This window comes from Ylistrum balloti, unplaced genomic scaffold (genome assembly GCF_031769215.1).
Source record: "Ylistrum balloti isolate Yb309-2 unplaced genomic scaffold, AGI_CSIRO_Ybal_v1 Utg369598, whole genome shotgun sequence".
Lineage (NCBI taxonomy): Eukaryota > Metazoa > Mollusca > Bivalvia > Pectinida > Pectinidae > Ylistrum > Ylistrum balloti.
In genome coordinates, this window is record NW_026781880.1 from 306,487 (window position 1) to 317,286 (window position 10,800).

Sequence of the window (10,800 nt, forward strand, 5' to 3'; positions counted from 1 at the left end):
TACTGTGAACCAATCCTAATCATATAGTGTTTAACTTGTGAAGACACAATTTGGTCTCGAGAAGAACTTGTTTCTTTAATTAATAAAACAAGCATGTAGCAATTGTGCCGTCTGAGCATGCGCTGCTACACAACACAGAAAACTCTGTATACTCGTCATAAAGGTCAAACCTCCATATCTTATGTTGCCGGCTTTAATTAATTTAAAGTTTTTACTTTCAATCTTGAAATTCAATGTTCATTTCTTTAATTCGACGTCATTAAAGATCCAGCAAGTCTAGACTTCCATTGGTTAATAATAGAAAACACAGATTTCAATCTATAACTAGGTGCTATTGTGGAAAACGTGAATCAGTCTTTTGTCGAAGATGTGGCACCAACGTTCCTGGGACACGACTGAGTTACTAGGGTTAGAAGCGTAGTTGGAGACAGTACGCACGCCTCACCTCGCTTAATATTCAGAAGTGTAGTCAATTCGACTCCACGGGAGTGTTATACGGAAATAGTCATGCTACTAAAATGTGTTTTTGTAGTATTTTTTTGCGTTTCACTTCCTGCCTCGCTTCTCTAGACATGGGACACTATGTCGGTGTAAGCGTGATGCGATTCCAGCGATATTCGTCCCCATTGGATGAATTGAAAACCAAAACAAAACCATCATTCTTTCTATTAAATTTCGAAGATGGAATGAACCACTTATTAACCAAACAAAATTCGATAAACTGAAATGGATTCATTTTGAAAGCGTTCGTAATTGTGAAATTATTTAAAATCATTCATTTGCTTGGTCTTCGGAAAGCTGCTTCTTTTTTAACGAATGAATTTCATTGAATTGGTACGGCGCCCGGTTTCTCTATCGCCGTTTCCTTGTGGAGGAAGGAATCACAGAAAATAGAAAGACGTCTTTAGAATCTATCGTAAGTGAGAATATAGACAGCATTACACATGTAAAACCGCACACATAATACTGTACGACTGTACTTTTGAGCTTTGGCGAAAAAAAATGAATTCTATATCAAAGGAGAATCTTTCAATAGGAAAACAATTTTATAAATTCGATTTACTTTCTTTCCTCCCCTCCAAACTCTTAGAGGTCAATTCTCAGTTAAAATCCATCTTCATGGGACGTTTGCAGCTGTAATGGTGTAAAACTCGAAAAAGTACGGACTGTGATTAATCCGGAAAACCATGTGTACGAATTAGCGAGACTAACGGATTACTGGGACTTGATTTAATTATCATCACTTATATATATATGTATAAAGATACAAAAGTGACCTATGTGATTAATTACAACACAGGACTTGTTCACTAAAATGGACAAGAGATTTGCAAGTGGTAATATTTCTAACACTATTTTGCATGTTGACTCAGTAATAACAATTTGTTCATAAAAACAACAAAGAGATTACGGACAGGTCAACAAAATCCTAATTCTAAAACAAAATCGATAACAAATGGACAAAATAAGAACGCAGGGAATATTAAGGGAATCAAATTTTTCGGATCCAAATTCTAATTTTAGTAAAGAAAGAGGGATAATTGTATCACGTCTTTTTCTCCACTGACATCACCGTCGTGTAAATCTGAGGAGTGTGACTTGTTGGAAGGACAGAGGCGGTAGAGAAGAGATGGAGGGTGTGACTGGTTAGAGGATCAAGGGGCGATAGAGAAGGGATGGAGAGTTTGACTGGTTAAAGGACAAGGGGCGATAGAGAAGGGATAGAGGTTGTGACTGGTTAGAGGGACACGGGTCGATAGAGAGGGATGGAGGTTGTGACTGGTTAGAGGGACATGGGACGGTAGATGATGGGGAGGATGCTGTGACTGGTTAGAGGGACAAGGGACGGTAGAGAAGGGATGGAGGGTTTGACTGGTTAACGGACAAGGGGCGATAGAGAAGGGATAGAGGCTGTGACTGGTTAGAGGGACAAGGGACGGTAGAGAGGGATGGAGGTTGTGACTGGTTAGAGGGACAGGGGGCGATAGAGAAGGGATGGAGGTTGTGACTGGTTAAAGGACAAGGGGTGATAGAGAAGGGGTGAAGGCTGTGACTGGTTAGAGGGACATGGGACGGTAGAGGAGGGGTGGAAGCTGTGACTGGTTAGAGGGACAAGGGAAGGTAGAGAAGGGATGGAGAGTTTGACTGGTTAAAGGACAAGGGGCGATAGAGAAGGGATAGAGGCTGTGACTGGTTAGAGGGACAAGGGACTGTGACTGGTTAGAGAAGGGATGGAGGATGCTGTGACTGGTTAAAGGACGGTAGAGAAGGGGGATGTGACTGGTTAAAGGGTAGAGAAGGGATAGAGGCTGTGACTGGTTAGAGGGACAGGGGACGGTAGAGAAGGGATGGATGCTGTGACTGGTTAGAGGGACAAGGGACGGTAGAGAAGGGATGGAGGTTGTGACTGGTTAAAGGACAAGGGGTGATAGAGAAGGGGTGAAGGCTGTGACTGGTTAGAGGGACATGGGACGGTAGATGATGGGGAGGATGCTGTGACTGGTTAGAGGGACAAGGACGGTAGAGAAGGGGTGGAGGGTGTGACTGGTTAGAGGGACAAGGACGGTAGAGAAGGGAAGGAGGGTGTGACTGGTTGAAGGACAAGGAGTGATAGAGAAGGGATAGAGGCTGTGACTGGTTAGAGGGACAAGGACGGTAGAGAAGGGAAGGAGGTTGCGACTGGTTAGCGGGACAAGGGACGGTAGAGAAGTGGTGGATGCTGTGACTGGTTAGAGGGACAAGGACGGTAGAGAAAGGAAGGAGGGTGTGACTAGTTGAAGTACAAGGGGTGATAGAGAAGGGATAGAGGCTGTGACTGGTTAGAGGGACAAGGGGTGATAGAGAAGGATGGAGGCTGTGACTGGTTAGAGGGACAAGGGGCTGTAGAGAGGGTTGGAGGCTGTGACTGGTTAGAGGGACAAGGGGCTGTAGAGAGGGTTGGAGGCTGTGACTGGTTAGAGGGACACGGGGCAGAGAGAAGGGTGACTGGTTAAAGGACAAGGGGTGATTGAGAATGGAGGCTGGCTGGTGGACATGGGACGGTAGAGGAGGGGTGGATGCTGTGACTGGGTAGAGGGACAAGGGACGGTAGAGAAGGGATGGAGGGTTTGACTGGTTAAAGGACAGGGGGCGATATAGAGGAATGGAGGTTGTGACTGGTTAGAGGGACAAGTACGGTAGAGAGGGGATGGAGGCTGTGACTGATTAGAGGGACAAGGACGGTAGAGAAGGGATGGAGGTTGTGACTGGTTAAAGGACAAGGGGCGATATAGAGGAATGGAGGTTGTGACTGGTTAGAGGGACAAGGGACGGTAGAGAAGGGAAGGAGGCTGTGACTGGTTAGAGGGACAAGGGGCTGTAGAGAGGGTTGGAGGCTGTGACTGGTTAGAGGGATAAGGGCGGTAGAGAAGGGATGGAGGTTGTGACTGGTTAGAGGGACAAGGGTGATAGAGAAGGAATGGAGGCTGTGACTGGTTAGAGGGACAAGGGGTGATAGAGAAGGATGGAGGTTGTGACTGGTTAGAGGGACAAGGACGGTAGAGAAGGGATGGAGGCTGTGACTTATTAGAGGGACAAGGGGCGATAGAGAGGGATGGAGGTTGTGACTGGTTAGAGGGACAAGGGGCGATAGAGAAGGAATGGAGGCTGTGACTGGTTAGAGGGACAAGGGGTGATAGAGAAGGATGGACGTTGTGACTGGTTAGAGGGACAAGGACGGTAAAGAAGGGATGGAGGCTGTGACTTATTAGAGGGACAAGGGGTGATAGAGAAGGGATAGAGGCTGTGACTGGTTAGAGGGACAAGGACGGTAGAGAAGGGATGGAGGTTGTGACTGGTTAAAGGACAACGGGTGATAGAGAATGGGTGAAGGCTGTGACTAGTTAGAGGGACATGGGACGGTAGAGGAGGGGTGGATGCTGTGACTGGGTAGAGGGACAAGGGACGGTAGAGAAGGGATGGAGGGTTTGACTGGTTAAAGGACAAGGGGTGATAGAGAAGGGATAGAGGCTGTGACTGGTTAGAGGGACAAGGGACGGTAGAGAAGGGATGGATGCTGTGACTGGTTAGAGGGACAAGGGACGGTAGAGAAGGGATGGATGCTGTGACTGGTTAGAGGGACAAGGACGGTAGAGAAGGGATGGAGGGTTTGACTGGTTAAAGGAGAAGGGAAGAAGGGTGTGACTGGTTAGAGGGACAAGGACGGTAGAGAAGGGAAGGAGGGTGTGACTGGTTGCAGGACAAGGGGTGATAGAGAAGGGATAGAGGCTGTGACTGGTTAGAGGGACAAGGGGTGATAGAGAAGGGAAGGAGGGTGTGACTGGTTAGATGGACAAGGACGGTAGAGAAGGGAAGGAGGGTGTGACTGGTTGAAGGACAAGGGGTGATGGAGAAGGGAAGGAGGGTGCGACTGGTTAGAGGGACAAGGACGATAGAGAAGGGAAGGAGGGTGTGACTGGTTAGAGGGACAAGGGGTGATAGAGAAGGATGGACGTTGTGACTGGTTAGAGGGACAAGGACGGTAGAGAAGGGATGGAGGTTGTGACTGGTTAAAGGACAAGGGGCGATAGAGAAGGGATAGAGGCTGTGACTGGTTAGAGGGACAAGGACGGTAGAGAAGGGATGGAGGTTGTGACTGGTTAAAGGACAAGGGGTGATAGAGAAGGGGTGAAGGCTGTGACTAGTTAGAGGGACATGGGATGGTAGAGGAGGGGTGGATGCTGTGACTGGGTAGAGGGACAAGGGACGGTAGAGAAGGGATGGAGGGTTTGACTGGTTAAAGGACAAGGGGTGATAGAGAAGGGATAGAGGCTGTGACTGGTTAGAGGGACAAGGGACGGTAGAGAAGGGATGGATGCTATGACTGGTTAGAGGGACAAGGGACGGTAGAGAAGGGATGGATGCTGTGACTGGTTAGATGGACAAGGACGGTAGAGAAGGGAAGGAGGTTGCGACTGGTTAGCGGGACAAGGGACGGTAGAGAAGTGGTGGATGCTGTGACTGGTTAGAGGGACAAGGGGTGATAGAGAAGGGAAGGAGGGTGTGACTGGTTGAAGGACAAGGGGTGATAGAGAAGGGATAGAGGCTGTGACTGGTTAGAGGGACAAGGGGTGATAGAGAAGGGAAGGAGGGTGCGACTGGTTAGAGGGACAAGGACGGTAGAGAAGGGATGGAGGGTGTGACTGGTTGAAGGACAAGGAGTGATAGAGAAGGGAAGGAGGGTGCGACTGGTTAGAGGGACAAGGACGGTAGAGAAGGGAAGGAGGCTGTGACTGGTTAGAGGGACAAGGGGCTGTAGAGAGGGATGGAGGCTGTGACTGGTTAGAGGGACACGGGGCGATAGAGAAGGGATGGAGGCTGTGATTGGCTAGAAGAACAAGGGCGGTAGAGAAGGGATGGAGGTTGTGACAGGTTAGAGGTACAAGGGACGGTAGAGAAGGGATGGAGGCTGTGACTGGCTTGAGGGACAAGGGCGGTAGAGAAGGGATGGAGGTTGTGACTGGTTAGACGGACAAGGACGGTAGAGAAGGAAAGGAGGGTTTGACTGATTAGAGGGACAAGGGACGGTAGAGAAGGGATGGAGGTTGTGACTGGTTAGAGGGACAAGGGGCGATAGAGAGGGATGGAGGTTGTGACTGGTTAGAGGGACAAGGGGCGATAGAGAAGGAATGGAGGCTGTGACTGGTTAGAGGGACAAGGGGTGATAGAGAAGGATGGAGGTTGTGACTGGTTAGAGGGACAAGGACGGTAGAGAAGGGATGGAGGCTGTGACTGGTTAGAGGGACAAGGGACGGTAGAGAAGGAGTGGATGCTGTGACTGGTTAGATGGACAAGGGACGGTAGAGAAGCGATGGATGCTCTGACTGGTTAGAGGGACAAGGGACGGTAGAGAAGGGATGGATGCTTTGACTGGTTAGAGGGACAAGGACGGTAGAGAAGGGAAGGAGGGTGTGACTGGTTAGAGGGACAAGGACGGTAGAGAAGGGAAGGAGGGTGTGACTGGTTGAAGGACAAGGAGTGATGGAGAAGGGAAGGAGGGTGCGACTGGTTAGAGGGACAAGGACGATAGAAAAGGGAAGGAGGCTGTGACTGGTTAGAGGGACAAGGGGCGATAGAGAAGGGATGGAGGCTGTGATTGGCTAGAAGAACAAGGGCGGTAGAGAAGGGATGGAGGTTGTGACTGGTTAGAGGGACAAGGGGCGATAGAGAAGGGATGAAGGGTTTGACTGGTTAGAGGGACAAGGGACGGTAGAGAAGGGGTGGATGCTGTGACTGGTTAGAGGGACAAGGGGCGATAGAGAAGGGATGAAGGCTGTGACTGGTTAGAGGGACAAGGGACGGTAGAAGAGGGGTGGATGTTGTGATTGGTTAGAGGGACAATGACAGTAGAGAAGGGAAGGAAGGTTTGACTTGTTAAAGGACAAGGGGTGATAGAGAAGGGATAGAGGCTGTGACTGGTTAGAAGGACAAGGGGTGATAGAGAAGGGAAGGAGGATGTGACTGGTTAGATGGACAAGGACGGTAGAGAAGGGAAGGAGGGTGTGACTGGTTGAAGGACAAGGAGTGATGGAGAAGGGAAGGAGGGTGCGACTGGTTAGAGGGACAAGGACGATAGAAAAGGGAAGGAGGCTGTGACTGGTTAGAGGGACAAGGGGCTGTAGAGAGGGTTGGAGGCTGTGACTGGTTAGAGGGACGGGGCGATAGAGAAGGGATGGAGGCTGTGATTGGCTAGAGGGACAAGGGACGGTAGAGAAGGGATGGAGGTTGTGACTGGTTAGAGGGACAAGGGGCGATAGAGAAGGGGTGAAGGGTTTGACTGGTTAGAGGGACAAGGGACGGTAGAGAAGGGGTGGATGCTGTGACTGGTTAGAGGGACAAGGGGCGATAGAGAAGGGGTGAAGGCTGTGACTGGTTAGAGGGACAAGGGACGGTAGAAGAGGGGTGGATGTTGTGATTGGTTAGAGGGACAATGACAGTAGAGAAGGGAAGGAAGGTTTGACTGGTTAAAGGACAAGGGGTAATAGAGAAGGGAAGGAGGTTGTTACTGGTTGGAAGGACAAGGGACGGTAGAGAAAGGATGGATGCTATGACTGGTTAGAGGACGAGGAGTGATAGAGAAGGGAAGGAGGGTGTGACTGGTTAGAGGGACAAGGACGGTAGAGAAGGGAAGGAGGGTATGACTGGTTGAAGGACAAGGGGTGATACAGAAGGGATAGAGGCTGTGAGTTGTTAGAGGGACAAGGGGCGATGGAGAAGGGGCGAAGGCTGTGACTGGTTAGAGGGACAAGGAGTTGTAGAGAGGGTTGGATGCTGTGACTGGTTAGAGGGACACGGGGCGGTAGAGATGGGATGGAGGCTGTGACTGGCTAGAGGGAAAAAGGCGGTAGAGAAGGGCTGGAGGTTGTGACTGGTTAGAGGGACAAGGGACGGTAGAGAAGAGATGGAGGCTGTGACTGGTTAGAGGGACAAGGACGGTAGATATGGAATAGATGAGTTTACTGTTAGGAGGGACAAGGGAATATAGATGGAATAGATAAGTTTACTGTTTGGAAGGACAATGGAATATAGATGGAATAGATGAGTTAACTGTTTGGAGGGACAATGGAATATAGATGGAATAGATGAGTTAACTGTTTGGAGGGAGAGGGACGGTATGAGTTTACTGTTTGAAGGGAGAGGGACGGTAGAGGTGGAATGGATGAGAATACTGTTTAGAGAGACAATGGCGGTAGAGATGGAATAGATGAGTTTACTGTTTGGAAGGACAAGGGAATATAGATGGAATGGATGAGTTTACTGTTTGGAGGGACATGGGCGGTATGAGTTTACTGTTTGGAGGGACATGGGCGGTAGAGAAGGGGATGAAGGAGTTGGTTGGAACGTAAGAATAAGGGTGACTATGACAGACGTGAGAAACGACAACGATACCAGCATATTTAAATGATTACAGAGTTTCTGTAGAAGGTGCAGATGTTTGGGATGAAGTTTTATTTCTGTTTTATGTGCTAGCGTTAACAAATAGTTACGACAAATATGGCGTCTATCTTGACTTTGATCAGACTGGTAGTGTCGGGTGCGCCTATCCACCCGAATTCACAATATCAGTATAACTAGAGAAATCCTATCTCCATTCTAATCTGTTTACTTACTCATAAATTAAAAATAGATATACATAAATTAATTTTTACAAAGTTTATGGGTCTTGTTCTATTGTGGTGTGCATATTATATGGTGACTCCAGACAGATATGAATTATGGCGTTCATTGTTTGTATATCAAATATTCAGCAAAATAAAGCGATTATACATGATAAAAGCCGTATTTAACTACCTAGTCATATACCCCGGGAATACATCATTTATTACCTAATTCTCATTTTAGGTTATATTTACTTTTTTGAGTTTTCAAAAATGTCCAATTACACGATCGGAGACTGGAACTTATTACATTCTTCCTGACCTATTATTGGGGTTTAAGCTGGGCCTGTTCATTACATGTATATTTTGACGTCTCAACTCTGGCCTTTTGACGTCTCAGCTTTGGTCTTTTGACGTCCCAGCTTTGGTCTTTTGATCTCTCAGCTTTGGTCTTTTGACGTCTCAACTTTGGTCTTTTGACGTCTCAGCTTTGGCCTTTTGACGTCTCAACTTTGGTCTTTTGACGTCTCAGCTTTGGTCTTTTGACGTCTCAGCTGTTTTGGCCTTTTGACATCTCAGCTTTGGTCTTTTGACGTCTCAGCTTTGGCCTTTTGATGTCTCAGATTTGGTCTTTTGACGTCTCAGCTTTTTTGGCCTTTTGACATCTCAGCTTTGGTCTTTTGACGTCTCAGCTTTGGTCTTTTGATGCCTCAACTTTGGCCTTTTGACGTCTCAGCTTTGGCCTTTTGATGTCTCAACTTTGGCCTTTTGACGTCTCAGCTTTGGCCTTTTGATGTCTCAGCTTTGGTCTTTTGATGTCTCAACTTTGGTCTTTTGATGTCTCAACTTTGGCCTTTTGACGTCTCAGCTTTGGCCTTTTGCCGTCTCAGCTTTGGTCTTTTACCGTCTCAGCTTTAGCCCATGATATGATTGACATATTCACAAATGCATGTATTGTCACCCACCTTCGGTACTATTTTACAAATTTATTATTTCAATATATCTCTTATGATTCTATTATTAGCCACTAAAGGCACATAAGTGTGACGGAATTGTGATAAAATATGAAAAATAATCGTGGAGGTTAAATACCTATAAAGAGATATGAACATTTTCAGTTATATATATATTTTGTTATCTCTTCTGATTATTTTAAACTTTTCTTATTTATCTTAAATATACATCTAAATGTATGATTTCATAATGAGATAAAATAATATTCAGGTCAATACATGCAAAAGTCATAAAAGAGAAATAAAAAGGAGTCTTTTGTTGGAATGGAAATTAGTACCGCGTTAAAAATATTCATAAAGATTCCTTGATAAACTCAACAATGGCATCATCCGTAATACCCCGGACTTTTTCTAAATATTGCCATGTGCGTTTCAGTTACAGCTGGCGAACAGTCCCAAAAAGTGCACTCTTTCAAATAGACTCAAGTCGTGGCCATTTCTTCCTTGGTTGGTATTTTTTTTAATTTACAGTGAAATTTCGCCAGAAAGAAAACTTATTAAACTATCCATTCTAGTTAAAACTAACGGTTTTGTCTTAATCTACATTGTAATTTATTTTAATATTTAAGATAAACTTCATTATTATGGTTCTTTAGTGAGCCGTCACTAATCCTACTGTATCATTATCTATTATTCTCATTATCAAATCCCGTTAATTCGTCACCACTTATCCAGTTGTCCCGTTATCAAATCGCGTTAATCCATCACCTCTAATCCGGTTGTCCCGTTATCAAGTCGCGTTAATCCGCCACCACTTATCCGGTTGTCCCGTTATCAAGTTGCGTTAATCCGTCACCTCTAATCCGGTTGTCCCGTTATCAAATATCGTTTAGCCGTCTCCACTTATCCGGTTGTGCCGTTATCAAGTCGCGTTAATCCGCCAACTCTAAATCGGTTGTCCCGTTATCAAGTCGCGTTAATCCATCACATCTAATCCGGTTGTCCCGTTATCAAGTCGCGTTAATCCGTCACCTCTAATCCGGTTAACCCTTTATCAAATATCGTTTAGCCGTCTCCACTTATCCGGTTGTCCCGTTATCAAATATCGTTTAGCCGTCTCCACTTATCCGGTTGTCCCGTTATCAAGTCGCGTTAATCCGCCACCTCTAATCCGGTTGTCCCGTTATCAAGTCGCGTTAATCCGTCACCATTTATCCGGTTGTCCCGTTATCAAGTCGCGTTAATCAATAACCCTTATCCGGTTGTCCCATTATCAAGTCTCGTTAATCCGCCACCTCTAATCCGGTTGTCCCATTATCAAGTCTCGTTAATCCGCCACCTCTAATCCGGTTGTCCCGTTATCAAGTCGCGTTAATCCGTCACCATTTATCCGGTTGTCCCGTTATCAAGTCGCGTTAATCAATAACCGCTTATCCGGTTGTCCCATTATCAAGTCTCGTTAATCCGCCACCTCTAATCCGGTTGTCCCGTTATCAAATCGCGTTAATCCGCCACCTCTAATCCGGTTGTCCCGTTATCAAGTCGCGTTAATCCATCACCTCTAATCCGGTTGTCCCGTTATCAAGTCACGTTAATTCGCCAACTCTAAACCGGTTGTCCCGTTATCAAGTCGCGTTAATCCATCACCTCTAATCCGGTTGCCACGTTATCAACTCTCGTTAATCTGTCACTTCTTATGCGGTTGTCCTGTC